At 33.8% G+C, this 27307-nt stretch overlaps 1 pseudogene; it reads left to right on the top strand.

Moving 5' to 3' along the window:
- Window positions 1-1465: 1465 nt before the first annotated feature.
- Window positions 1466-27307, top strand: part of LOC149537039 (uncharacterized) — a 96379-nt pseudogene continuing 70537 nt past the window's right edge.

A 27307-nucleotide genomic window follows, 5' to 3' on the forward strand; every position in this document is an offset into this window, starting at 1 on the left:
GATCAGAGAAAGAAAGATAAAGGCAAGAAAGAATTCTCAGATTTTTTCTAAAGATGACATGTGTCCACTTGGAATTCCATCCCTAGTAGTTGTGAAACCTCTTTCATCTCTCTACCCATTTGATCTAATTTGGTTTCATCATTACTTTGTAATTGATATGCAAATTATCTCTTATTGAATGATGGAATCCTTTTGTTTGCCAAAATATCTAATATGCCTTATGAAAATGATGGTGAAAACCCCATTTAACTGACTTAGAAATGACCCCAACTTCATTTTCAGTTTTAACTCATTCCATTGAGAAAGCCCAAAATTTTACATTTCTAGTTATAACCAAAACCCATGAATCCTTGTGCAAAAATGAACTCCATAATCAGAAAGTTTGCCTTCTTACGATTCTGACAATATATAATACTACTATGTTCATGCTTTGGAAACCCCTTGAAAATAAATTTGAAAAACAGACCCTCTACTAGAAATGTCTAACTTGCAACTTTGATTAAACAAAAAATTTAAAATAAAAGTCTAAAGTCTACACTTTAGCTTTAATCATCCTTCAATTCAAAAAAATGTCCACATACATTTTAAGAAAATAATTTAAAATTATTTTCTTACCATTTGCAAATTTTCACTCATCCATGGGTCTTGGGTCAAACCCTGTTGACCAAGCATGCCACATGTCCACCTCTTATTCAGGAACCATTGCATAGTCATTTTCCATTGGTACCACAAGGCGACCTCCAATTGGATGCCTGATTTCTCCATCACCTGCCACTTCACCATCAGCCTAGGCCCCACCGACACATGGTGCACACCCGCAATCTTGCAATACTTAACTAGCAAGCAACTTTGAAATGTGATATTGCATCATCCTTAGATTGTCACACATGTCACAATCTAAGCACTTCCCACCTGAGCTACTTTGTAATGCCACTTCACCATGGCTCGGGACCTACTGCCACATGGCGGTGTCCCACATTCCTACACTTTTTATCCTTTGTGCATCTCTATTATGCGGGCTTGTGCATGCCATCGATTTAGACATGTTTCTAAATCTCATGCAACCTTTGCCACATTAGCGCGTGTTCATCTTTCTCTAAAATATGCTTTTAGGCTAAAAAATTGAAGACTATTTAGTTGACCACAAGCCCCACTCTCCATGTTGCGGCTTGCCGAAAGCCTCATCTTTAATTCATTTTAAGAGGGGTGTTTTATTGTATTTAAAACTTTAAAGTTCCTATATCCGCACAAATTTGGGATAATGTTACTTGATTGTTCATGCATGGCTTCTTGCTCATTCACACCTAGGAATGACATTTCATATTTCTTTCTTTTGGCATGTCTTTGTTTGTGTGCTGCATTGGTTACTTAAGCTATTTTTAGAATTATTTTGTCCCTTGTTGTGTATGGAATATATTTTTTTTAGACATGCCTACCCTCTATTGGAAATGCTTCCACCTTTTACATGCACGGGGCTTCCTTCAATTGGCACTGGGACATCGACAAGGGTGTGGTGGACATGCAGCTCATCGCACATGACAAGGAAGTCTACGACATTGCATGGGGCGATGCAGGAATCTTCACTTCAGTGAGCGCCAATGGGTCTATCCACGTGTTTGACTTTCTCAATAAGGAGCACTCCACCATAATCTATGAGAGCTCTGGCACCCAGCCCCCTATGCAGCTCAAGTGGAACAAGCAAGGTCCCCACTATATGGCCGCCATCATCATGGATTCTCCCAAAGTCATTGTCTTGGACATCAGGTACCCAACTCTACACTCTTCTTGTTTTAACATGGTGCCTACTTTGTCTCAGGCTTGGACTACATTTGAAATGCATTAGATACCCCCTTCCATGCCTATTGGCATGGATTACTCTGCTAGAAGGCATGGGTTCCTTTTATTAATGCTAACTACTTGCTTGGATTTAGTTGTGTGATCTTTTTCATGCTTGGGCTTCTTGTTTAATGCGTTGGCTACATGTGATTCCTCTTCCCCAATGGCTTCATTTGAAACATGTCTCTGTCCCTGTCTCAAATCCACAAGTGCTCCTTACTAAGCCAATCATGGCTTTTCTTTGATATGCTTGTAGCTGTCTTTGTATTGGAAAGTTTCTCTCCCTTGCTACTAATTTCATTTCTTTTTCTTTTCAAATTTCAAAGAAGACCAACCTGTCCTCCAATCCTTATGGGCTAGTTTTAGAGCAATAGTCTCATGCATAAGAGAATTGAGTTTCTCATATGGAAATTGTGGAAATTTTTGTGTGAGCAAGGAGTCATTAATTCTCTTGTGAAGGGCAACTCTAGATGTAGCTTCCTGGCAAGCATCACAACAAACATGCTGCTCCACAAGTGGTTCTAATGGAAGAATCTGCATACATGTGCTTGATATTTAAAATAGATCGATGGAATTACTTTTTTCCTTTTCAACAAACGATTCATTCACCTTATTTTGAGTTGCTTCCACATTTTTGATGATAATAATTGTACTTTAGCTCCAGGTGGAAAAGTTATATGATAATCTACGCAATATTTTTCTTTGGACAAAACTAATCAGTTGCCAGCGTTCCACGCATCATTGTAAGCGACCTTTTGACTATTGACAGGTCTTTCATATCAATCAGTTTACTTTTAAAACCACTCCAATCCTGAATATTTTATCAGCTTGCTAAAGAGTCGGTTAGACCCCAAAGTAGGTCTGGCTAATTTATTTTTTTGTTTCAATACAACTGAAATTGCAAAACTTATTCCTTCATCTTCTGATTGACTAGAATCAATTTTGATCACAGATTGATCGTTAAAAAACTAAATTTGTCACTTTCTGCAAACTATCAAATTTGTGTGAAGAGGGCCATTGACTGGTTTGAAAAACTGATCCAAACACCTGATCGAGCTCTAAAAATTAGCACACTGATTGTTTGTTCCATATATTTTTACCCTGTCAGATGTCGTCTCATGAAAAATTTGGGGACAAAAGATGTTCACTGTCAAAGTTGACCTCTTGAAATTACCTGCATGTAAACACGTCAGAAAACACTAAATTGGGTTCAGATTTGGCTTTGAAAATTGGGTAAAATGACACTTAGGGAGATGAAAAATGGGGCATTAGTTCTCTATCATGAGGACATTATGGATCTTTGATTTGGGCTCATGATGAATAATAGGGCACAAATGAAAATCAATCAAAGTAGGCTACTCAGAATTACTGACTAGAAACAATGTCAAAAAAGTGATTTTTTTCAAATGGAATGGACCTAGGAAAGTATGCAGACTGATTTGTCAAGATTTGAAAATTGACACACTTGGAGTATTTTCAGAGTACAACACAAGGGTACAATCCATTCAATCTTACTTATCATGAGTGTTGAATTATAACATCACAAATAGGGTTACAAAACAATCTACATTTGTTGACACCAGTAAAAAGATAGAAATTGTGTTTGGAATTGCGTTTGAAAACTGATGAAACAGATTTGTCATAAGCTGAGACTTGAAACATAACAATTCTCTAATGTCTATAATGCAACACAAAAATAATTTTTACATTTTTTTCAACTGGGTCAAAATTATAACACATCAAACAGGGCTTCCTAGAATTTAGAATTAATTGCAAAAGCATGAAAACAATAACTAACCAACTTTGAGGGATTCCAAACCTAGTCAAACAGACTCAAAACAAATTGAAATCTAAAAGGTAGGCTATTAGTTATGGACACTATATATTCCCAAAGTGATAAGTCATGAAACATTTCTAGGTAAGAGATATTCAATTACAAACACAGCCTCTTGTTGCTATTTGACACTTAGGTGAAAATGCAGATTTGGAATTTGCTCAAAACAGGACTTCACAGAATGGCTTAAAATGTCAATTTATGATCATGTAACAAGTGGACGAGATGAATGGAGGGTGTTAGAAACATTAAATACCTCATGGGGGTCAAAAGTAAAGCTAGGAACAACTAGGTACATATGCATTTATGAGACATGATTTGACTCAAAACCACAAATGGACGCTCAAAATGAGAACACAATTTTAAGCATTAACAAGACCACCCTTAGGTTTATTTATGTTAGGAATGCCTCTTACTTTCCTCAATTTACTAATTTTCATCAAATTGTCAAAGTTAACATGACATAATCTCCTATGCCATAACAAACTTTCTTCAATTTGAGCAATAAAACATGAACATTCACCAAGTTCAAGATAAAATAAGTAACCTTTTTTCTGAGTGCCTAATCCAATCAGCTCACCTTTTTCATTTAACAGTCTTGCTTTTCCTTGCATGAATTCTACTTTAAATCCATTTGTTGAGTAGTTGTGCCACACTCAATAGATTGAGCTTTAGTCCTTTTACCCAATATACATTATCACATATAAGTTCCTTGGTCAACAAGATTCTTCGTTTTCCTTTTATGCAACAAGATTCATTGTTACCAAATCTTACACTACCACCATCATAGTCTTCAAAGTGTTCAAACTTAGTTTTATAACCAGTCATCTGATGAGAATAACCACTATCTATGATCCATGTATCATTTCTACTCATATGAGAAATGAGTGTCATTTCTTCATTATTATTAGACTCATCTTGCACAGCAATGTAGACAATTTCATCTTTTTCTTCATCATCAGAATCATTGGAATCTTTAGCAATAAAACATGTTTTCTTACCTTTATCCTTGAATTATTTGAAGTCTTTCTTGCCATTGCACTTGTGACCTTTCTTCTCATCCTTGTTTTTCTTATTTGGGCACCTAGCAAAAAATGCCCAATTTCTTCACAAGAAAAGCAGATTAGAGAAACCTTACCTTTGCATTTCCCTTTGCTTCTTGAATATTTCCTTGCTAGTAGAGCTTCAACCACCTCAAGATCACTTTCTGAACTTTGTTCTGATTCTACATCACTAACTGACTATGGATCCTTTGTCTTCTTCCCTTTTTCTTTGAGTGAAATCTTGGCTTCAAATGCTGATTCAATGTTCTTTGCAACTAGAACATAATTATCATAGTTGTCTAGCTCAAATGCAGTCAATCTTCCAACTATGACCTCTAAATATATCTTATGATTTGCTTCACATCTTCTTTCTTGAATTGCAAAGACTCTAAATGCATAGATAGGAGGTAGACTTCTAAGAACTTTACTTATAACTGTCTCCTCCTTGATATCTCCTCTAGATGGTTTGATAGTTCTAACACATGCTTTGACTCTTTCAACATATTTCACAATGTTTTCATCTTCTCTCATCCTCATTTGATCAAATTGACCTCTCAAGCTTTCTGCTTTGGCTCTTCTCACATTATCATCTCCTCCATAGATCTCTTTTAGCTTGTTCCACTTTTCAAAGGCAGTGTTGCAATCTTTGATATCATCAAATTATCCATAACTCAGAGTAGATGCTATATCTATCATCATGTTATTATGAGTCTTCTTTTCAGCAATATCATTGACATATAATGTACCAACTAGTTTTTCATATTTTTCATCAAGATACGTTTGTCCTGAATAACCAATAAAAGCTAGATGAAGTCTCATCAATCCTTGCCATTGTAAGAAGTTGTCCTTGTTCAGTATTTGAAATTCCCTCTTCTAAGACATCTTGATCTTTGGCTTAGATCCTTGAAATCTTTTTGTGTAAGCACCAAAAGCTCTGATACCAATTGGTTGGATTAAAGATAAAGTAACTAAGAGGCGGGGGGGTGGGGGGGGGGGGTGAATTAGTTACTAACAAAAATTAATCCCTAGATCCCTTAGATGTCTTAAAGATCTAGTTACTGTTGATACTCGATAAAAAAAAATGTTGTAACTCAATGAATTAAATTGTTATTTATCTTCAAGCATTCATGCATGTAATTGAAAAAAAAAAGAACACAAGAGACACCAGATTTAACGTGGAAACCCAATATGGGAAAAACCACCAAGTAATTAGTTACCAATTTTTCACTCTTCTAAAGTGAGCCCTATTAGGAGCCAACCCTGTTAAAGGTTACAATACACACTGTTAGGTGTGACCCTGTCAGAGGATTTTGATCACCATGTTAGGAGTGCCTTGCTAGAGGTCTTTAGAAAAATCCAACTGAATTGTCACCTTGTTAGAAGATTTACAAAATGGTTGTTAAACCAACTCTGTTAAGAGATTTGAAATCACTACTACAATTGTTAGAAGGAAGCAATGAATTAACCTGAACAAGATGCATTTAAGTTTGCTAATTATAGGTCTTTATTCTTCATCATTAGATACTCTTTGATCAAATATGGCTTTTCTGCTCCTCAATGATCTCTGATCATCTTTTAAAATTTGCTTCCACAATAATTAATCCTCATATCACATTAATTCCATTTTCATCTCCATCACACTTAGAATTCACAACATGACCTCTTAATTATACCATTCAGATTGTCAAGTCGGCCCATTTACATGTTACAGTTACCAATAAACCACACATTAGTCAGCTAAAAATACTACTTTAAACAAATAAACATTATTTCATAAAATAATGAAACCCTTTACTGGACGACCCTTCTCAGTAAATATTGCTTCCAAAAATTTATTGAGATAATCTTCTTGACTCGGTTAATATTGCAATATCTGCAAAATCCTTTGGCTATCGAGTTTACTTGATAAGAACTACTTCTACCACATTTCCTTTGATGACCGAGTGAGCTAGGTAACAACTAAATTTCTTTGATTAACATTAAAATCTTGGTAACAACTGTCTACTCGGTAGACGCTACAAATTTTCTTTACTAACCTTCTGGGCTCAATAGACTCTGTCCTTTGCCTTGCTAACTATTTGAGCTTGGTAGACTCTATCCTTTGCCTTGCTGACCATATGAGCATGGTAGACTCTGTCCTTTGCCTTGTTGACCATCTGAGCTTGGTAGACTCTTCCCTTTGCCTTGCTGACCATCTCAGCTTGGTAGACTTTGTTTGATTACTGATATGACATTTGTGTGACATCAAAGACTACACAATTGAAAAATTGTATCTAACACTATTCTATATCAAATCAGTGATTTCTTTGATAAAATGGGTGAGAATTTGGATAGAATCATGGATGTATTTTTTGAGAACTTCAAGGAGAAGATGTAAAATAGGTTCAAGATCCCGAAGAAATCAGCTCATGATTATGGAAAAGTCATGTTTCCTAGTTGACTGTGAAAAAGTTCATATTCAAGCAGCTAGATTTAGAATTGCATGGGTGAGACCATTAGGTTATGTAGTTAACATAGATGAAATAAGAGACATCATTGAAGCCCTTATCAATGAACTAATGGATCCTAAAGTGACCTATTTCAGAACTTATGAAGAAGAAAAACTATAATCTCACATAAGATTCAGATTCCTCAAATTTTGAAGAGAGGAAAGAAAAGGGTAGAAAACCATGAGTAAGACTTTGCCAAATCTGATTCCCCTCTCATGCTTACTGAGGGAAAATGTGATGATATAGAAGAGGAAGAAGAAGAGGAAGGTGATCATGAAGAAGAAGAGGGAGAGGAACCTCCAAAGAAGAAGGCAAAAACACCATCAAGAATACATGAAAGGTCTTCTATACCCATGATTATTGTCACCAATCCTAGGAGGCCAAGAAAGAAATTGAGTCATGAAGATGATGATAACACTCCAATCTTCTCACTAAAGAGTCCCCCACATAATTTTGAACAAAACTTATGTTGAAATTATTTAGAATAATAGTGATGACAAGTGAATTAGTTATCCAAGGTCTAGATGTATAAATAAAACTTTTCACAGCTTAGAGAACCCATATCCATAAAACATATTCATCATACATGTGTCATTAGATTATGCAATCACTTAAACTTTGTAGGTTATTATCAAATAAACTTTGCATAAATATAAGCATAAAACAGAATAGATTCAATAACACATTTGACACCATGAATTAGGTGGAAACCCAATTTGGGAAAAATCACTAGTAACATGCTACTAATTCTCACTCTTTTGAAGTGATGCCCTATGAGAAGCCAACTCTATTAAAGCTTACAATGCACATTGTTAATGTGACCTAGTTAAAGGATTTCAATCACCCTGTTAGGAGTGAGCCTTATTAGAGGACTTTAGATCATTCACTTGGAATGTCACCTAGTTAAAGGATTTACAAATGACTATTACATCAACCTCAATCTAAAGGATTTATTCTACATTGATACAATGATTAGATAGTAATAGTAAAGCTTGATGTGATAAAAAATTATAACTCACTTTGTAATTTATAGATCTCTATTTCGATCCTTCATTATGCTTGGCTTTCACACACTTCAACTTTGATACCCTATTCACAATTCAAGCATCCATATCCTTAAGTCTTCTTACTTTTCATGCCAATTGTAGACTCTATATCTTGGCCACCATATGAAACAATAATCTAGGTTCCTTGTCTTTTCTTGGGTTCTTGCTCATGCCCTACATTATTTCATGCCTTGTATTCCCTTCAAAACAGAAATTATATCTTTTTTGTTCACCGTCTATTGTCTATTTTAAGATTAGATAGGATTACAAAGGATTCAATGAATCTACCCATATTTTCATTTTATTCTCCTCTACAAACTTCTGTAGAAGTTGTGAAAACCAACTTCAGAGATCACCAAGAACACCTACATGAAAATAACCAATACTGAAGAGAAACTAGAGAAGGAAAAAGTAGAGCTTGGAAAATCTCAATGGTGTGAGAGTGAAATTGTATTCCAAGTTATGAAAACAAAAAGTACAAAAGTTCAACCTTAAAGGTGAACAAAACCCTAAAGGGAAATAAAGCTAAGTTTACGCATTATAATTAATATAAAATATTAATTATATGCACCTAATAGTAAACTTAAGTAGACTAGAGTAATATATGAGTTAATTAATTAAATCAACATTATTTAATTAGTAAGCATAAATAAATAGTTACTCTAGCACCCACCCCCCCTTAAGCGAAGCTTAGGAGGTAAGCTAACCTAGAAAAGCTATGAAAGTAGGAAAAATGGGTCCTAGCAATAAGGACTAATTAGGTACCAAAAACAAGGAAATCTCTATAAACTAGAGACAAAGAACCCTCTCCAAAAAGAGATAGAACAAACATGCTGAAAAAATATAAATGAAGGAAGGCCTCAACAATACCTCCCAAGGAAAACTTCTATAACCCCAGGCATAGATCGAACTAAAGATAGTGAGCCAATGCAAATAACTTGGTGAAGATGTCAAAAATCTAGGAATTAGTGGGAATATATGCCAAAGAGAGAACACCATACTAGATTAGTTGATGAATGAAATGCATATGAAGCTCAATGTGTTTAGTGTGTTGATGTTCCACTAGGTTGCACAAAATATGAATAGCACTCTGATTATTTTACCATAGAATAGTGGGACAATTAGGAGGAAAACAAAACTCAATCATCAACTGCCAAATCCATAAAATCTCATAACTAGCAAGCACTACTATTCTATACTTAGCCTCTATAGATGAAAGTGTGTGAGCATGCTACTTCTTGCATGACCATGTGATAGGACTAGAGCTAAGACAAAAAAACAAAGCCAAAAGTAGACTTTTGATGATCAACAACACTAGCCCAATCTGAGTCAGTGTAGCCAACAATACAAGGAGTCTCTAATGTGTAATGAATAACATACATAAGGGTGCCCTCAATGTATCTCAAAATATGCTTGGCAACTTGCCAATGACTGTCATGAGGCACATGTGAAAACTAAGAGACAAGACCAACTGCAAAAGAGAGATCAAGACAAGTGTGGGTCAAGTACAACAAGCTACCAACCAACTGTTGGTATGATGTGGGACCCACTAAAGGAAAAGTGTAGGAGGTAGACAAAGTGACACCCAAAAAACATGTCAAAGCATTAAAGCATGTCAAGAGCATACTTCTACTGATAAAAAAAGACTTAAGTAGAGGAATGAACAATCTATAGACCAAGAAAATAGTATAATAGACAAAGATTAGTCATCTCAAACTAGTCCATCAATGTTTGTTGAACATCCTGAATCATAGAAGATGAGCTCCTTGTGAGAGGAAGTTCATCAATATATAGCACAAGATCAAAACATCAGCCTCAAGATGTTGAATGTTGACTATAGAATTGGAATAGTAGTATGTGAAGCCAATAGAAAGTAGAAAGGAGTCCATCTTCTCATACAAAGTTCAAGGGGCTTGTTTGAGACCATACAATGAGTGTCAAAATCTGCAAACCAAGGAGGAATCTAGCACAAATCCCCTAGGTTGATCCATGTAAATCTCCTAAGTGAGATCACCATGCAAGAATGCACTCTTCACATCCATCTAAAATATAGGCTATCCCTGGGAATATGTGAGGGATAAGACAAGGAAAATAGAGTTCACCTTGGTGACAAGAGTGAATGTCTCAGTGTAATCAATACCCTCAACCTATGAAAAACCCTTTGCAACAAGACATGCCTTGTTCTTGTCAATAGAACCATCAGCAACAAACTTAGTACAATAGAACCATTTGCATCGCACTAACTTTCTTTCCTTAGGAAGAGAACAAAGGTCCTGAGTATGATTCTTCATCAAAGAAGAATACTCCTCCTCCATTGCAATGTCCTAGTCAAAATTTCTTATCACTACAATAAATGTTTGAGGATCATCAAAAATAGAATGACTAAGAAGAATAGAACCTATAATATGACATTGAGTGTGACAAGAACTGGAAGGGTCACCAACTAGAGATCTTGCAACGTTAATTGTAACTCAAGCCCATTTAGACATTTGGGGAGGATCTTGTGGTAGAGGTAAATGGGGATGAGAAAGATCATCATCCTCATCAACTGAAAAAGAGATTGGAAAGGACGAGGGAGTAGTAGTAAGTGAAGTAGACTCTGGATATAGGGTATCTACTATAGGAAGGTGCTCATCAAACTGGACATCCTATCAAAATAGGCCTTAACATCCTCACAATAGACAACAAAAATGAGTTGTTGGCTCTTGTACTCCATTGCTCTCCTCTGAGCATGTGGTACAAATGTCCATGCTTCACTATCAAAAACTTAAAATGAAGATTCATCAAGCTTGATATGAGACCAAGCCTCCTCAGAAGTCATATGTTGAATAGCCTTGTGAGGCATCTAATTCTAAATATAGTTGGCACAATTGATTAACTCTACCCAAAAATATGAATCCATGGACCTAGACTAAATCATAGAATTAGCTATCTTCTAAAGTGTTCTATTCTTTCCCTCTACCACACCATTCTACTGAGGGGTGTAAGGCACTAAAAATTGATGTTGAAGACCATGTTCAAAGCAAAAATCCCTAAAAACTTGGTTCACATACTCCTTGTGTTTAATAGAAAGACCAAACTACTTCTCTACAATTATCTTAAATACTTGAAATGAGTCAAAGACATTAGAATTGTACTTCAAAAAGTACACCCATGTACGTGTGGATAATTTATCAATGAAAGTAAGAACATATCTAGCACCAAAAAAAGGAGTGGGAAATAACATGAGGTCACTATGAATCAACTCCAATGGTGCCAAAGCATGAGTGGCTCATCCATATGGAAAAGGATGCCTATGTTGTTTTCCAAGATCATAACTAGGACAAACACCATCTATGTAGGAAATCTAGGGATGCCCAAGAACAAGTGTCTATGTGTTCATCTAATTAAGATATCTATAATTGACATGGCCCAAATGCTCATGTCAAAGTCTACTTATTGAATCTGCATGTGTTACAAGACAGGAACTTGTTTCATTAGAAGACTCAAATCCATCAAATCTATAGAGGTGAGATGTAAAGTCAACACTCCCAATAGCCATAATCAACTCAGAATCAAGTAAGTCCCAAATAACCACATCATGTGGTGAGAACTCAACTATCTTACTAGAGCTAGGGTGGAAAATCTAATAAATAGACAATAGGTTTGTCAAGATGTTAGGGACTAGAAGAATATCTTAAAGAGAACACCTAGCTAATGCAACAAAACCAAAACCTACAATTGAAAGGTGTGATGAGTTCCCAATAGCAATCTATCAAGTAGCACATGGAGTAAGTGAGGTGACTAACTCTTGAGTGTTTGTCATATTGTGAGAGGCACTGGAATCAAGAATCTAGGTAGGCCCAGAAATCATAACTTGTGCAATAAGAGCATGACCTTTCCTAGCAAGGGGGATGAAGACTTAGGCGCTAAAATATGATGCTCCTACATGGGTTCCTCTAAAGCCTCCAAACATTCCCAACACCTAGAAACAAGATGTCCATCCTTTATACAAAAATTATAGGTCTCAACTGATTTCTTCTTAGTCTTGGAGGTAGACATAGTAGACTTGAAGTAGATTTACCCTTGGAAGGGTCAGGTAGATGTTCAAAATCAATTTTTGGTGTATCTTTTTTTAGTTTGACTTTCTATTTTAGTTTTCCCTAAGAAGTTTGAGCAACCGATGTTTGGCTAGAAGAGCTAGAGGCATCCATCTATTGGATCTTTGCCTATTCCCATGTCAAATGATCACAAAATATCTCAAAAGAAGGCATCTAGTTTTTTTTATCCAAGGCATCCATAATGGAGTAGACAGTTGAAGAAAATATCTTATATTGTCCTCAAAACTTTGAGAGTATCAAAAAAATACACTCATCATTTGTTATGTTTTTTTCACATCCTTGCAAAGCTCCAAGAAGAGATTTTAACTTCATCAAGAAGTCCTCAATGGTGGGGAAGCTAGTAGGTGTCAAAGCAGTCAACTCTACATCAAGTTGTAGTGCTTGGAAGTCATTCACTATGCCAAACAAGTTGTGAAACTTGGTCCAAATAACCTGAGGAGTTGTCAAACCATCTAGGTGAAGTAATAAACTATCAGAGATGTTCAATGCAATCAATCCCATGGCTTCATCCATTTTGTTCCCATGTTAAATGTTCTTTTGTTAAAGAATGTCAAAAGGGCATTGTAGGATAGGTTGATTCTCATCTAGACATGACCATAGGTCATGTGACATAAGAAGCCAAGTCATGTGTGCTTTTGAATTGTGATAGTCATGTGTTGTTAGCTGGGCCACATAGGGGTTCAACATTGAGAGAAGAAGAAATAATTAGAGTGGTCAATTCTAAAGTAAATTATAGAAAAGAAAATAATCCCCCAACAATGTATAAATATATTCCTCAAAAACCAAAGAAACAACTATTGCAAGCACCAAAACTGAGAAGAAAACATGGACGCTAGATGTAGAGAGGGAGGAAATAGAAGCCTCTAATTCAATGCAAAAAATGGGAGCTCAAATAGAATTAAAATAAAATGAAACCTACATCATTGTATTTGTCTCAGAAACAACTTTCTAGCACTTCTTTTGGATCGAGAAAAGACCTTCGTATGCTTAAGTTATGGCAAAAAAATAAAATGCTCCTCCAAAAATTGAGCTCACAAGAAAAAATTTGATGGTCATATGGCCATCAACTACCTATCACCAAAAAGAAAATCTAACTACTAGAAAGTGATGTTAGCAGACAGGAAATGTTGTCATCCTACCAAAAAGTGATGTAAATAGAGGTGCTTGGAATGATGATGTCAGCAAGTCTAAGAGTGATGTAAGTGGCCAAAAAAGTTAAATCACCTGTCACAATGGTGATGTTAGTAGCCAATATCCTACATCAACATCAATAGTGGCAAGTGGGTGAAGCTCCATTGGAAAGAGCAGTGAGTGGGTTAAGCACAAATGGTAGTACATTAGTGGAGGTGGCCAAAGGGTGGCCTGCCAAAAATACCTCACACTAGCATTGCACTAGCCACAATGGAGCACTGGTCAAGCGTAGGTAGTGCTTTGATGGTGGTAGGGTGGCACTAAGGTGGCTGGTGGGTGGAGTAGCCCAAAAATCAACTTTTTGGATTTTTTGATTTTTTTTGAAAAACATATCCATACGGCCTTTTGAGGGACCAATTTTTTTTTCAAAAGCTAGAATGACTAAAATTATAAAAATTATATGATTTTTGACTATACTGGGCCTTCTGAGGATGATGGCAGCATTCAATTTTGCCCAAAGTGCCTTAAAAAAATGCACCTCCTCCTGATTGAAGAAAAAACCTCAAAAATGTAAGGGTTTCTATCTCCTAGTTGCAGCTTCAAAATCTCCAAACCAAGAAGCAACACAAACACTCTAATACCATGTAGAAGTTGTGAAAACCAACTTCACTAATCACCAAGAACACCTACATGCAAATAACTTGTATAGATGAGAAACCAGAGAAGGAAAAAGTAGAGCTTGGAAAATCTCAATGATGTGAGAGAAAAATTGTATTCCAAGTTATGAAACAAAAAGTAGAAAAGTTCAACTTTAAAGGTGAACAAAACACTAAAGGGAAAGAAAAATAAGTTTGTGCATTATAATTAATATAAAACATTAATTATATACACCTAAGAGTAAGCTTAAGTAGAATAGAGTAATACATGATTTAATTAATTAAATCAACATGATTTAATTAATAAGCATAAATAAATAGTTACTCTAACAACTTCTCCTTCAATCTTCTTTAAATTCATCTCAAAATGGGTTATCTTGAATTCTGTGCCACTAACTCATCAAGCTTATCTTCCATGTAGTTCACACAATCCAAGAAATCAAACTTGTTAGCTCAGATTCATCAAATTCATGATCCTTCTCCTAATGTTGAAACTCTACATTAACTTGCTTCTGATGCTTGACACCTACTACTTTTCTAGGCATGCACTATCAAATCACTCAACAGAAACTAAAGTTTACTAGTGCTTGGCATCAACTAAACATTACTCAGCTAACACTATATCACATGGCATACACTAGAATTTGACTTATCTTGAATCCAACTTAGTTTCTTCTTGACTTGCACTATCTTTTCTTAGTATCTACTATCCACTTGGTCAAGATTGGAAGACTTATTTCTTCTCTCTTGTTCATCTAAACTTAATCATTATATCCAACCATTGCAAACTTAAGTAGACAATTAATGCACTCTAATTTATTCCTATCTTAACTAACCTTTGAACCTCTTTTCCATATCATAACTCAACCTTTCCTCTAGGTTATATAGTTACCTCATTTGATCAAATCCTCTTCTTCAATCAAACAAATGATATTACTCAAATCATCTATGCAATTATCCTACCAACAAGTAGCAAGTTTGACATTAGTGAGAAAAAAATGATTGAAACACATATTCATACTTGTATCAATCTTTTTTTAACAATGTCCTTTGGAATTGATGGAAAACAAAACTAAATTAGTACGACCAACAATAATACCAAAAAGAAAATAATTCCTTTTATTGAAATCTCTCCCTCTATTAGAAACTTTCTTCTTCTATATAGGTTACAAAAATTTGTTTCTATTCTAATCAACAACCAATCAACTCTTCCTTATGACTCCCTTCATCGATCATCTTGTAGTTCTCTTATATCTCCCTTAGCACTATCATTATCTCCCTCTTACTAAGGAGATATTTCTTGAAGTGTTCTTCTTCCTCTGAGTAGATATTGATATACCTTCCCTATTTAGTATCCTTACTTACATCTCCCTGTTTGACAATAATGCCAAAGACTTGTCATCTTAATATGCAGATATGAACATTTTTAGTTTCTCTCTCTGTCACCAAGCTTGTGACTAATTTATAGCTCTATCTTTTTAATTACTTTAGGTAGTTCCTAAAGCAAGATCCACTACATCAATGTGTAACATATATCAATCATCTTGTTTGATGCAAGGAACTTCTTATGCTTATTACATAGCTTTTAATACTAGTATCACCCCTATTTTACCTCTTAGATACTCATGAGCATCCTTAGGTAATACATTTGTGATGATATCAGCTATTTGCTCTTTTGTGTTGACATATTCCATCTTCACCTCTTTATCTTGAACTAACTCTATCATGTAATGATCCTTGATTGCAGTGTACTTAGTCTTTGTATGCATCACAAGACCCTTTGATATATTTATAACACTTTTATTATCACAATAAAGTCTCACAAGTTCAATAATTTCCTCTTTTGTCATTTTTATTAGTTGTTTGATGCATACAATATTCATACATTTTATTGTAGCAATAATAAATTTAGCTTTAATAATAGATTGAGATATGCAGTTTTATTTTTTGCTAATCCATGTAACCATACCTTTTCCTTATAAAAATGCTCCTCCACTAATTCTCTTTCTATCATCAATACTTATAGCCCATCCAACATCAATATAGGCTCTCAACTAAAATTTCTCATTTTTATTATAACATAGACCATAGTCTTTGAGGCCTTTTAGATATCTCATTATTCTATTTACAACCATCAAATGATTATCCCTAGGAATAGCACAGAATCTTGCAACTATCCCAATAGATAATGCAATATTAGGTCTATTGTGTACTAAATATTATAATTTTCCAATCATAGACCAGTACAATGTTTGATTTACCTTAGTTGAATCAACATTATTAGACAATTTATGTCTTGTCACCATAGGTGTGCTTACTAGCTTGGAATCCCCCAATCCAAAAGTTTTTAGTATCTCCTTTACATATTTTGACTGAGTGATGTATATACCATATTTCATCTATTATACTTGCAAACCCACAAAGAACTTGATCTCTCCAAACATAGACATTTCAAATTCCTTCTTCATTTTATTTGCAAAAGTCTTACATAAAGTATCTTGACCTCCAAATATTATGCCATCAACAAAAATTTTAGTTATTAAAATATGTTTTCCTTTTCCTATTTTCAAGTACATATTGATGTTATCTTCATTCCTTTCAAATTCAATCTTCATAAGATAATTATAAAGAATTTCATACCATGCTCTTAGTGCTTGCTTCAAACCATTTAAAGCTTTGTGTAGTCTACATACCATGCTTTTATTGTTAGCATCAAAAAATCCTTCTGGGTGTTCTATAGACACTTCTTCTTCCAATATACCTTTCAAAAATGTACACAATATCTATTTGATAAACTATGAAACCTTTGTATGTAGAGTAAGTAAGCAGAGTTCTTACTCCTTCAAATCTTGCAATAGGAGGAAAAGTTTCTACATAGTCTATTCCTTCTTGTGCATATCCTTTACAGACTAAGCTTGCTTTGTTCCTTGTGACTTCACCATTTTCATTTAACTTTCTTCTGTACACCCACTCGGTGCCAATCATATTTTTATTTTCTAGTTCAACATATCTTTCATGTACACTAATCTTAGGATCAAAATGTGCCTCAACTTCATTCTATAACTCAACACTTGAATGTAGCTTAGTTCCTAAATACAACTCAACATTCATGGTATGTGAGTCAGTATTCATTGAAATGTCATGTCAATTTGCAACCTAATTTTCAACATTTTCATCAACAAGCATGCCTTCATAAAAATATACAAATAATTTGTATTCCTCTAGTTCCTTAATAGGTTTAGCCTCATGTACTTTGGTATATTCATCAAATTTCACATTTTCCTTTTCCACAACTTTTTTAGTGTTAGTGTTTAAGAACTTATAAGCTTTACTTGTAGAATAGCTAAGGAATATACCTTCTTCACTTTTTGCATCAAATTCATGATTCCTAAAACCCTTGATAATGTAACACTTTCTTCCAAAAACCTTAAAATATTTTACATTGGGTGAGTATCCATAATATTGTTCAAAAGGGGTTGAATGAGTGTCTTTCTTGATATGCACATGGTTTAAAGTGTATACAATTGTACTTACAACTTCTCTCCAGTATTTCAAAGAAACATTCATCTGTGTCATGAGTGACCTAGCACAATCCATTATAGATCTATTCATCCTCTTAACAATTCCATTTTGTAAAGGGGTCCTAGGGGTAGATGTATGTCTTTTGATTCCTCTGTCATTAAAAAACATCTCAAACTCATTTGATGTAAATTCTCCTCCTCTATTAGATCTCAAACATTTCAGACTTTTACCTATTTCTTTCTCAACTTTTGCTAAGTACCACTTACACATTTGCAAAGCATCAGATTTTTATTTCAAAAACATAATTGTCATCATTCTAAAATAATCATCAACAAATAAAATAATGTACTTATCTCCTTTATAGCTTTGCACATCAATTGGCCCACACAAGCCAGTATGAACAATCTTTAATATTGCTTTAGAGCTACGAGTCTTACTTTTGAAACTTGACTTTTTCATTTTGCCTAACTGACATTGTTTACAAACCATATTGTCACATTTTTTCAACTTAGGAAGACATCTTACTCTTCTCATATTACTGATTTTAATTGAGTTATCAAAATGAACATGACATTCAACCTCTTGTCCATAGTCATACATCATCAAATTCTACAACTAAACAAGTAGCATCATCAATATCAAGGTAGAATAGATTGCCTCTAGTTTGACCACCTTTTGCAATTAGTTTTCCATCAGTATCAAATATCTTAGCATTCTTGTTCTCAAACTCAATCTTACAACCTAAACTATTCAGTTGCCACGCATTCAACATATTATAGTTAAGTCATTCAACATGGTAAGCATTTGCATATAAGTGTATGTGAAGGATCATTGTCAACCAAACTATGCTCTTAAGTGGTAATAAAAAATAAGCAAATATGGATTATGTCAACATGATGTGCAATTTTTAAGTTTTTATAAACTTTATATCAAAAATTTGAGACAAAAGAATCTCTAGGAAATTTAAATTTTTTTCTAAACTACTAGGCCTTATCTGAAAAACCAAAAATAAATTGGTCAAAAATTTGAATTTTAATTCAATAGTATAAATAGTTTAGGACAACAATAAGAAGTAGAAGTATGTTTGACCACCTTAATCAAAATAAAATTATAATATTTTTTTATAATATTGGAGATATAAGAAGTAGACTATCTCTAGATTTCACCCATATTTTTTACTATTTTTATTCAAATAGTATTTTTAGAATACAAAAATTCACGTGTTTGACTACCTTAACTAATTCAAAACTCTGTGAAATTTTATTTTTCTTTTCTTTTTCTTATAATAGAAGAAGAATAGAATGTGATGCATCTTTTAGATTTCAAAAGTGTGGTACAATTTGTAAGTTATAATTGTTTTTCAATAAATGCGTCAATCAACACTTTATATGTAACTCCATTAGAAAAAAGTAATAATTACTTACCGACCTCATAATTTGACAAAACATATATTTATGGAAAGATAAGAACATTGTTAAGATACCCTTTTTCATTTCATCAAAATTGAGTGAAAAAAAGGTCATGGGATACATGTTTGAAGTAAAAAACACACAAAAATAGGCCAAAAACACATTTTCAGGATGTTCTTAAAGTTGACCATGTAGGGTTGGTATCGAAATATATACTAGGCCTTATAAATGTATTAATTTTTTGGTTTGGTATCAAGATGGGTGGGAAAAAATTTGAAATAGATTTTGAAATTCTTTAAGGCATTTCAAAACTACATATTTTTCAGATTGCCACTTTTTGGTATGCCATGATCTTTTTATCAGACAGGGTGCATCACTACCAAACCTTACACTATTTCCATCATAATAATTCAAGGAAATGAACTTCATTTTATCTCTAGTCATGTGATGTGAACTCCCACTATCAATGATCTATATGTCATTTTTTCATAGAAGACACTAGTGCAGTTGCCTCTTCCTCATCAAAATCATCCTTCATTGGAACATACATTACTTCATCATCATGAGCATCTGATTCATCTTTGGTTTCTTCTTCAGAAATGTAGCAAGACTTCTTGCCTTTGTCTTTTTTATCTTTGTTGTTTTCATCTCCTCTACTTTTGCTCTTGTCTCCACCTCTATAATTTTTCTTCTCTAGACACTTAGAAACAATATGACCAATCTCATTGCAATTGAAATATATGATGGGCAACTTACCTTTGAATTTTCCTCTACCTCTGCGAGATCTCCTTGCTAGTAGTGCTTCAATTTTTTCTACATCTATATCACTATCACTAGAAACATCTTTTACCTTTCTTTTCTTCTTCTCATTAGATTCATTCAATGAAAACTTAGCTTTAGAAGCAAATTTAGTATTGTCAAATTTGAAATTATCAAAATTAGACAATTCAAAAGTAGTGAGCCTACCTACCAGACCTTGAAGAGTTAGATTAGAACTTGGTATACATCTTAGTTCATGAATTTTTGAAACTCTAATAGCATAAATCAGTAGTGATGTACTCAAAAATTTACTCAGCACAGTATCATCATCTATTTTACCATTAGCTCCTCTTATGAAATTAAGACCATCTTTTATCTTGGGGTAATATTGAGCAATATTCTCACCTTCTTGCATTCTCATATTATCCAACTTAACTCTTTGAAGCTTTTTAGATTTGGCTCTTAAAACATTTGTCTCTCCTCCATAGATGGTGTGAAGAGTATCCCACATTTTCTTTGCACTATCACAACCCTTGATATCATCAAACTTGGCATAACTTGGGGCAGATGTAATCTCCAACATTGTCTAGTTATGTTCTCTCTCCTTTCTCAAATATTTAGTAGTTAAGGCTCTAGTAGTGTCAACGTGCTCTATGGGGATGGTAGATTGTGTATGATCTCCAAGTCCTCTAAGGTGTAGCTTCATCAAACTTTTCCATGCAGGAAAATTTTCTCTATTAAGCTTGGTTACCTCTCTTTTTGACATCTTGATCTTTTTGCTTCTAGTACCTTCAAACTAGTCCTCTTAAGTAGACAAATCTAATACCAATTATTGTAAAATTCTTTCGAATAACTGAGAGGGGGATGAATCAGTTATCCAAGGTCTAGATGTACAAATAATTTTTTTCATATCTTAGTGAACCTATATCCATAAAACATATTCAAAATCCATGTAAGAATTAGATTATGCAATCACTTAAACTTTGTAGGTTATTGTCAAATCAACTTTTTAGAAATATAAGCATGAAACATAACAGATTGAATAACACATTTGACACAATGATTTTACATGGAAACTCAATTTGGTAAAAATGACCAGTAACATACTATTGATTCTCACTCTTTTGAACTAATGCCCTATAAAAGGCCAACACTATTAAAGGTTACAATGCACTTTATTAAATGTGACCTAGTTATAGGATTTCAATCACCCTATTAGGAGTGAGCCTTGTTAGTGGACTTTAGATCATTCACTTGGAATGTCACCCGGTTAAAGGATTTATCTGATAACAACTTACAACTCAATTTGGAGATCATAGATCTTTGTTTCAGTCCTCCATTCTACTTTGCTTTTACACACTTTAGCTATGATAGATTGTTCACCCTTCAAGAATCCATATCCTTAAGTTTTCTTACTTTGTATGCCAATTACAAACTCTATAGTTTGGCCACCATATGAAAATACACCCTAGCCTCCTTGTCTTTTCCTGGGTTGTTGCTCATGCCAACTATTGTGTCATGCCTTGAATTGCCTTATAAAGAGACATCAGATCTTTTTTCATTCATCCTCTATTGTCCATTCTAGGGATTGGTTAGATTCAATGAATCTACTCATACTTTTTATTTTATTCTCCTCTAGAAGCTTCTCCATCAATCCTCTTTGAGGTCACCTCAGAATGATTTATGTTGAATTCTATGCCACCAGCTCATCAAGTTTATCTTCCACATAATCCACACAATCCAAGAAATTAAACTTGTTGGATTAGATTGAATTAATTCACAATCTTTCTCATAGTGTTGACACTCAACATTAACTTTCTTTTGATGCTCGATACATACTATGTTTCTCACTATCCACTATAAAATCACTCAGCACAAAGTAAAGTTTACTAGTGCTCAACATATGTATATGAGCAATGTTATTATGCTAATATAAACCAAATTTAAATAAAGCTTCTACAAACTAAACAAAATTCATAAACTTCAAGATAGACTAAGATGAGCTCTCAATTAAGAATATGAGCCATTAATGGGCTCTCTCAATAAGAAGCTCTCTTGTTGAGTGGCTTTGTCTAAATAGATAGGATGTATGCTCAAGCTTATGCTTCAAAAAGGGCTTCAAATGGAATTAGAATTTGTGTGTGAGTGTATGGTTTTGATGTAAAATGGCTTCTTAAAATGGCATTATGACTTTACTTCATGGATTGTGTTTTTTTGCAAAGGGGAAGGATCCAATTTATAGGCAAGAGGCTTGAGGGTTTGAGGGCTAAGATGCAAGGATGGAAAAAAGCTCATGGAGGGCTCAGATTGCATGAGAGGAGAGCATATGGATTGTGCTTCCTTACAGCCAATCAGGGAGTTACACGTCATAGGGTGAAAGGATGGAGGAAAGGGGAAGGATGAGTCAACAAAGGAGGCTCAAGGGATAAAATCTTCATAAAGACCCTCATAATGGCTTGTAAGAGCAATAAAAGGGCTTGGAAGAGTCATTTATGGCCTAGTGGGCTTCATAAAGTTTTATGGTTGGGATATTTTGAAGGAGATGAGAGGAATTTCGGCTTGGACTTGATTAGGAAGGTTTTAAGATTGCTTAGGATTGTGCAAATGATTAGAGGATGGATTAGGATGGTTTAGGATTAGCTTAGGGATAGGCAAGTGGATGGCATTTAATGAGGGTGGGTGAAGGAGGAGATATTTGTTAACTTTGGCTTGGGTTAGTAAGTCTTAACCCATGTTTAGAGAATGTGACAAGGTTAGGAGGGGATTAGGATTAGGTTTAAAGACATCTTCTAGAAGAGTCTAGACTTTGGATGAGGATAAAGACTTTCTAGAATAGTCTAGAACTTCCTAGGATGAGGATGAATTAGATTTTTTAGGAAATAAATAAAGTTTTATTTTTTTCAAGGGTTTGGTTGAGGAGATATTTATTAAAACTTTTTAAATAAACATGAGGATTAATATTTAATCTTAATTAAATATTTTGAGTTGGGATTAGGGGTAGGAAATGATGGGATTAGCCTTTAATCAAATTTAAAGAAGGATTAGAAGATTTTGGAAGAGGTTAGTGGTCTTAAGGAAATTGGCCAAGTTTTGGGCAAAAAATAAATTATTTATTTATTTTGGGTTTTTTGGTCAATTTATTAATTAAATAATTAATAAATAAGGAAATAATGTTTAAATAAAATTTAAAAATTTTTGGGAGGGATTCCTTAATTAAATATTTTTAATTAAGATAAAGGGATTTAATGGCATAAAATAAATAAATAAATTAAATAATTAATTAATTAATAAATGATGATGTCATCAGGAATTTTTCAGAAAATAAAAATACTTTATTTTCTAAAGGTTTTTAGGTGTCTACAACATCAACTAAACTTTACTTAGCTAACACTATATCACTCAACATACACTAGAATTTGACTTTTCTTAGTTGCAATAGATTTTCTTCTTGGCTTGCACTATCTTTTTTTGGCAGCTACTATCCACTCAGTCGAGCTCAGTAGACTTAATTCTTCTATATTTTTTTCCTAAACTTAATCAGTATATCCAAAAAATTTAACCTTAAGTGGATAGTTAATGCACTATAATATCACTATCTTAACTAACCTTTGTACCTCTTTTCCATATCATAACTCATCCTTTCCTCTAGGTGCTATTGTTACCTCATTTGATTAAATCCTCTTCATCAATCAAACAAGTGATAGTACTCAAATCATCTAAGTAATTATCTTACTAGTAAGTAGCAAGTTTGACATTAGTGACAAAACAATGATTGCAATACATATTCATACTTGTGTCAATCTATTTTCAATAGGTTAAAATAAGTAAAGGAAGGAAGTGGCATGGCTGACTTCAAATTCCTCAAATATCAGATCATAAGAAAGAATAAGCATAAAAATATTATAAATAGATTGGTGAAGAGAATGGAAAAATAGAAGTATAACCCCACTGAATTAAAAGGGCATACTCTTGAAACATGTTTCTCAGCATTAGAATAACATAATCAAGATAGAGAAAGACACCAAAGAGCAGACTTTGAAGAAACTAATGCCAAATCTATCTAAGCAGGGAAAGGTTATTGATAAAATTGACCTAGATGAAGAGATTGTGATTCCAAATTGGGACCAATCTAATATATCTTCTGAGAAAATGGACATATTGGGTGAAGTATGGAAGAAAAAAGCCAAGATACAAATGTTGAGAGTAGAAAAGGATAGAAGCAAAGTCCTTAATGACATCAAACAAATATTTTTGGATATACTATTTATACAGATAAGTGAAAAAGTTACCATCATCAAACAACTAGTTGAAATTGTACATACATTCAATCAAGATGTAGATGGTCAAGAAAAACTTCTTGAAAAGGTTGAAAGGAAGTTGGAAAGAAAAGTGCTAGAAAATGTAGCACAGAAAATTGTCATTGACCAATTAGAGTTATCCACTCTGGTTACTACACTAAAGAATTTTGGAAATAATGTTGTATAATCATTTATAAAATTGAGTGAGTCAATAAATTTTACCAAGGAGATCAAGGATAAATTTGCTAAGATTGATATGGACTTGAGGGTTAGTGCCAATCAGTTGGCACTTTACCCAAGTTCTAGCTCAACTCATTTGATAAAAGTTAGATTTTTAATAAATCTTTAGGAGGAACTATTAAGAGAAGAGGCAAAAATAAGGGAAACCCTGATAGATATTCATAGTATGATGATATTATGCAAAAGAAAATGGAACATTTAAGACACTAGTCAAAGATACAAACCTTTCAGTGTCACAACACATGATGGAGTTACTAGTTAAGCTTTAGATAAATGTTCACATCTTAAAGGTATTGCAAGATAATTAGGACAAGACTTTCTCTTTAATTTTGAAGGTTCATCATGATTTCCTCTCTTATTTTGGCATAACCTTGTAAATATTTTACATTTGTAACAAAAACAAGGGGGAATTTATATAAACACATGTATATAATTTTATTTTATTTTTTGAAAAATTAGAGCTTTCACTTCAAACCTAGTTGTAGGAAAAAGCACATACATAGGGGGAGTTTGACTAAAAGATTTTGATCAAAGACTTCATGCATGAAAAAAAAAATTCTTGCTAATGCCAAATGGGGAGATTGTTGACCCTAAGGAAAGACATATTGTCAATTAGTTCCAAAACCCTTTGTCATCATGAAAGTTAGTATAGCCCAAGCTACTAGAAAAAAGAGTGTTAATAGAGCTCATGTTCAAACTGAGCTAATAGTGGCAATAATGTTCTAGTGTAACTGAAGTGTTTTTAGAATTCTAGTTTCAAATTGAGAACTAAGTAAGAAGAGCTATGTGAACCAAGCCAACTGAGTTTTCCAAGTTTTCAATGTGAACCAAGCATCTCTAGTTGATTGAGTTCTAGACACAATCAAGTAGACAATGTTGCTTGAGTGGCTTCATACCACTTGAGTAATCCATTAGACCCATTTATCAACACTAAGCAGACTTCGTAATTCTTTTTCAAACTACTGAATTTCTATTATAGTTTATCAAATGTGGAGTTAGTATTTGGATCGATATATAAGGAAGAAACATTTTTTCATCCTAAAGAATATAACATGGAGTTATATTTATTATTAAATGCAAATATGGATAATGGAAGACCGAATTGATTAGGAGGCTATCAACCAGTACAAAGGAAAGGAAGAGACTCATCTATCATAGTTAGGTGACCAATACATTATTCAAATGATCTTCATCAGCAAAAAAAGTTGCTAGTAGAGATCAACATATTGATTCATCCCAATAGGTGTATTAGTCTCAAATCCTCTAACTAGGTGGACCTAAAATGTTGGTATAAGATTGTTTTGAATTGAAGAACCTATAATAGAACAATCATTATTTTCTCAATGATGTCAAACATGTTACCTAGTGATGAGACATTTTTTTTGGTTTGAAAGCTGTCAATTATTTTATTGATGAAGAGTATTTAAAAAGAGGAGATAACAAGAGCATGTAGATAAAGGTTTAGTTTTTTGGTATGTAAAAGAAGCACTAAGACCAAGTAATACATTGATATTATGGTATATTTTTTATCTACTTAATGTTTGAAATGAAACATTACTCAAATTGGGACTAAAAAAAGATCAAGTAAGAAAAATGTCTACCAAGCCTTGCTGAGCATTTTGTTTAAGCCAAGTAGAAATCAATAGAAGTCGATAAAAAGTAAGATGTGCAAAGAAAAGATGAAAAAGAGTGCAAGAAAAGTGATTGTTAGTATATTCCAAGTAGAGTTTAGTTGGTGTCAAGCATCAGTAAACTTTAGTGTTTTCTAAGTGAACTAGTGTTGACCAACTGGTAGAATAGTACATAGATGATGATTGACAAAAAATATTTTTAAATAAAAAATTTCATGAATCTGAGCCAGCTAATTTAATTTCCTAGATTATGTGAAGCATGTGGAAGACAACTATGATGTGCTGGTGGCACAAAATTCACTATAAACTTGTTCCAAGTGAATTCTATGAAGATTCATTGTATCCTACCTAATCCTACCTAACCCTAAAATGGATGATTGTCACAAAAGATCTAAATTCTCTATTTATAGAGATAGTTGGTTAGAAGAAAAGGTATTGATGTGTGAGAACAAAAGGAAGGCAAGGAGTCTGAGGTATTGCGTCATTTAGTGGACAAACAGAAGAGGTTGCAGTTGGCATACAAAGAAACAAGGCTGAAGAGTATGAATTCTTAAAGGGTGAACAAGCTATCATAATAAAGTGTGTAAAATCCAAGAAGAGTGGAAAACTAAAACAAAGATTTGTAATTTTCAAGTGAGTTGTAATTTTTTATCAGATCAAGCCTTACTATTACATTCTAATCACTCTATTAGTCTATGGTAAATCTTTAGGATTGAGGTTGACCTAGCGATCATTTGTAAATCCTTTAATCGGGGGACGTTCTAATGGAATGGTCTAAAGTCCTTTAAAAAGGCTAACTCCTAATAGGGTGATTGAAATCCTTTAACCTGGTCACATTTAACATTGTGCATTGTAACCTTTAATAGGGCTAGCCTTTTACAGGGCATTACTTCAGAAGAGTGAGAATTAGTAGCATGTTACAGGTGATTTTTTCCCAAATTGGGTTTCCACATAAAATCCTTGTGTTAGATTGTGTGAATGTTCTTATGGTGTTTCATGTTTACATTTCTACAAAGTTCTTTTGATCTAGGATAGTAACCTACAAAGTTTAAGCATTGTATGATCTAATGGATACATGAATGATAAGGTTTTATAGATACAGGTTTGCTGAGAATTGAAAAGTTTTATTTGTAAATGTGGACCTTGGATAGTTGATTCACCCCCTCCCAATTATTCTAAAGAATTCCAACATAATTTTCCTTGCAAAATCTCTTGGATGATTGCATACTTTATTGTATTGCAAAAATCCTTTCACAAGGTGGACCTAGTAGTCCTACTTACTCTCAAAGGAGTAGATCACCAGAAGCGATCAA

This window comes from Cupressus sempervirens, chromosome 10 (genome assembly GCF_028749045.1).
Source record: "Cupressus sempervirens isolate cs-2001-9-10 chromosome 10, ASM2874904v1, whole genome shotgun sequence".
Lineage (NCBI taxonomy): Eukaryota > Viridiplantae > Streptophyta > Pinopsida > Cupressales > Cupressaceae > Cupressus > Cupressus sempervirens.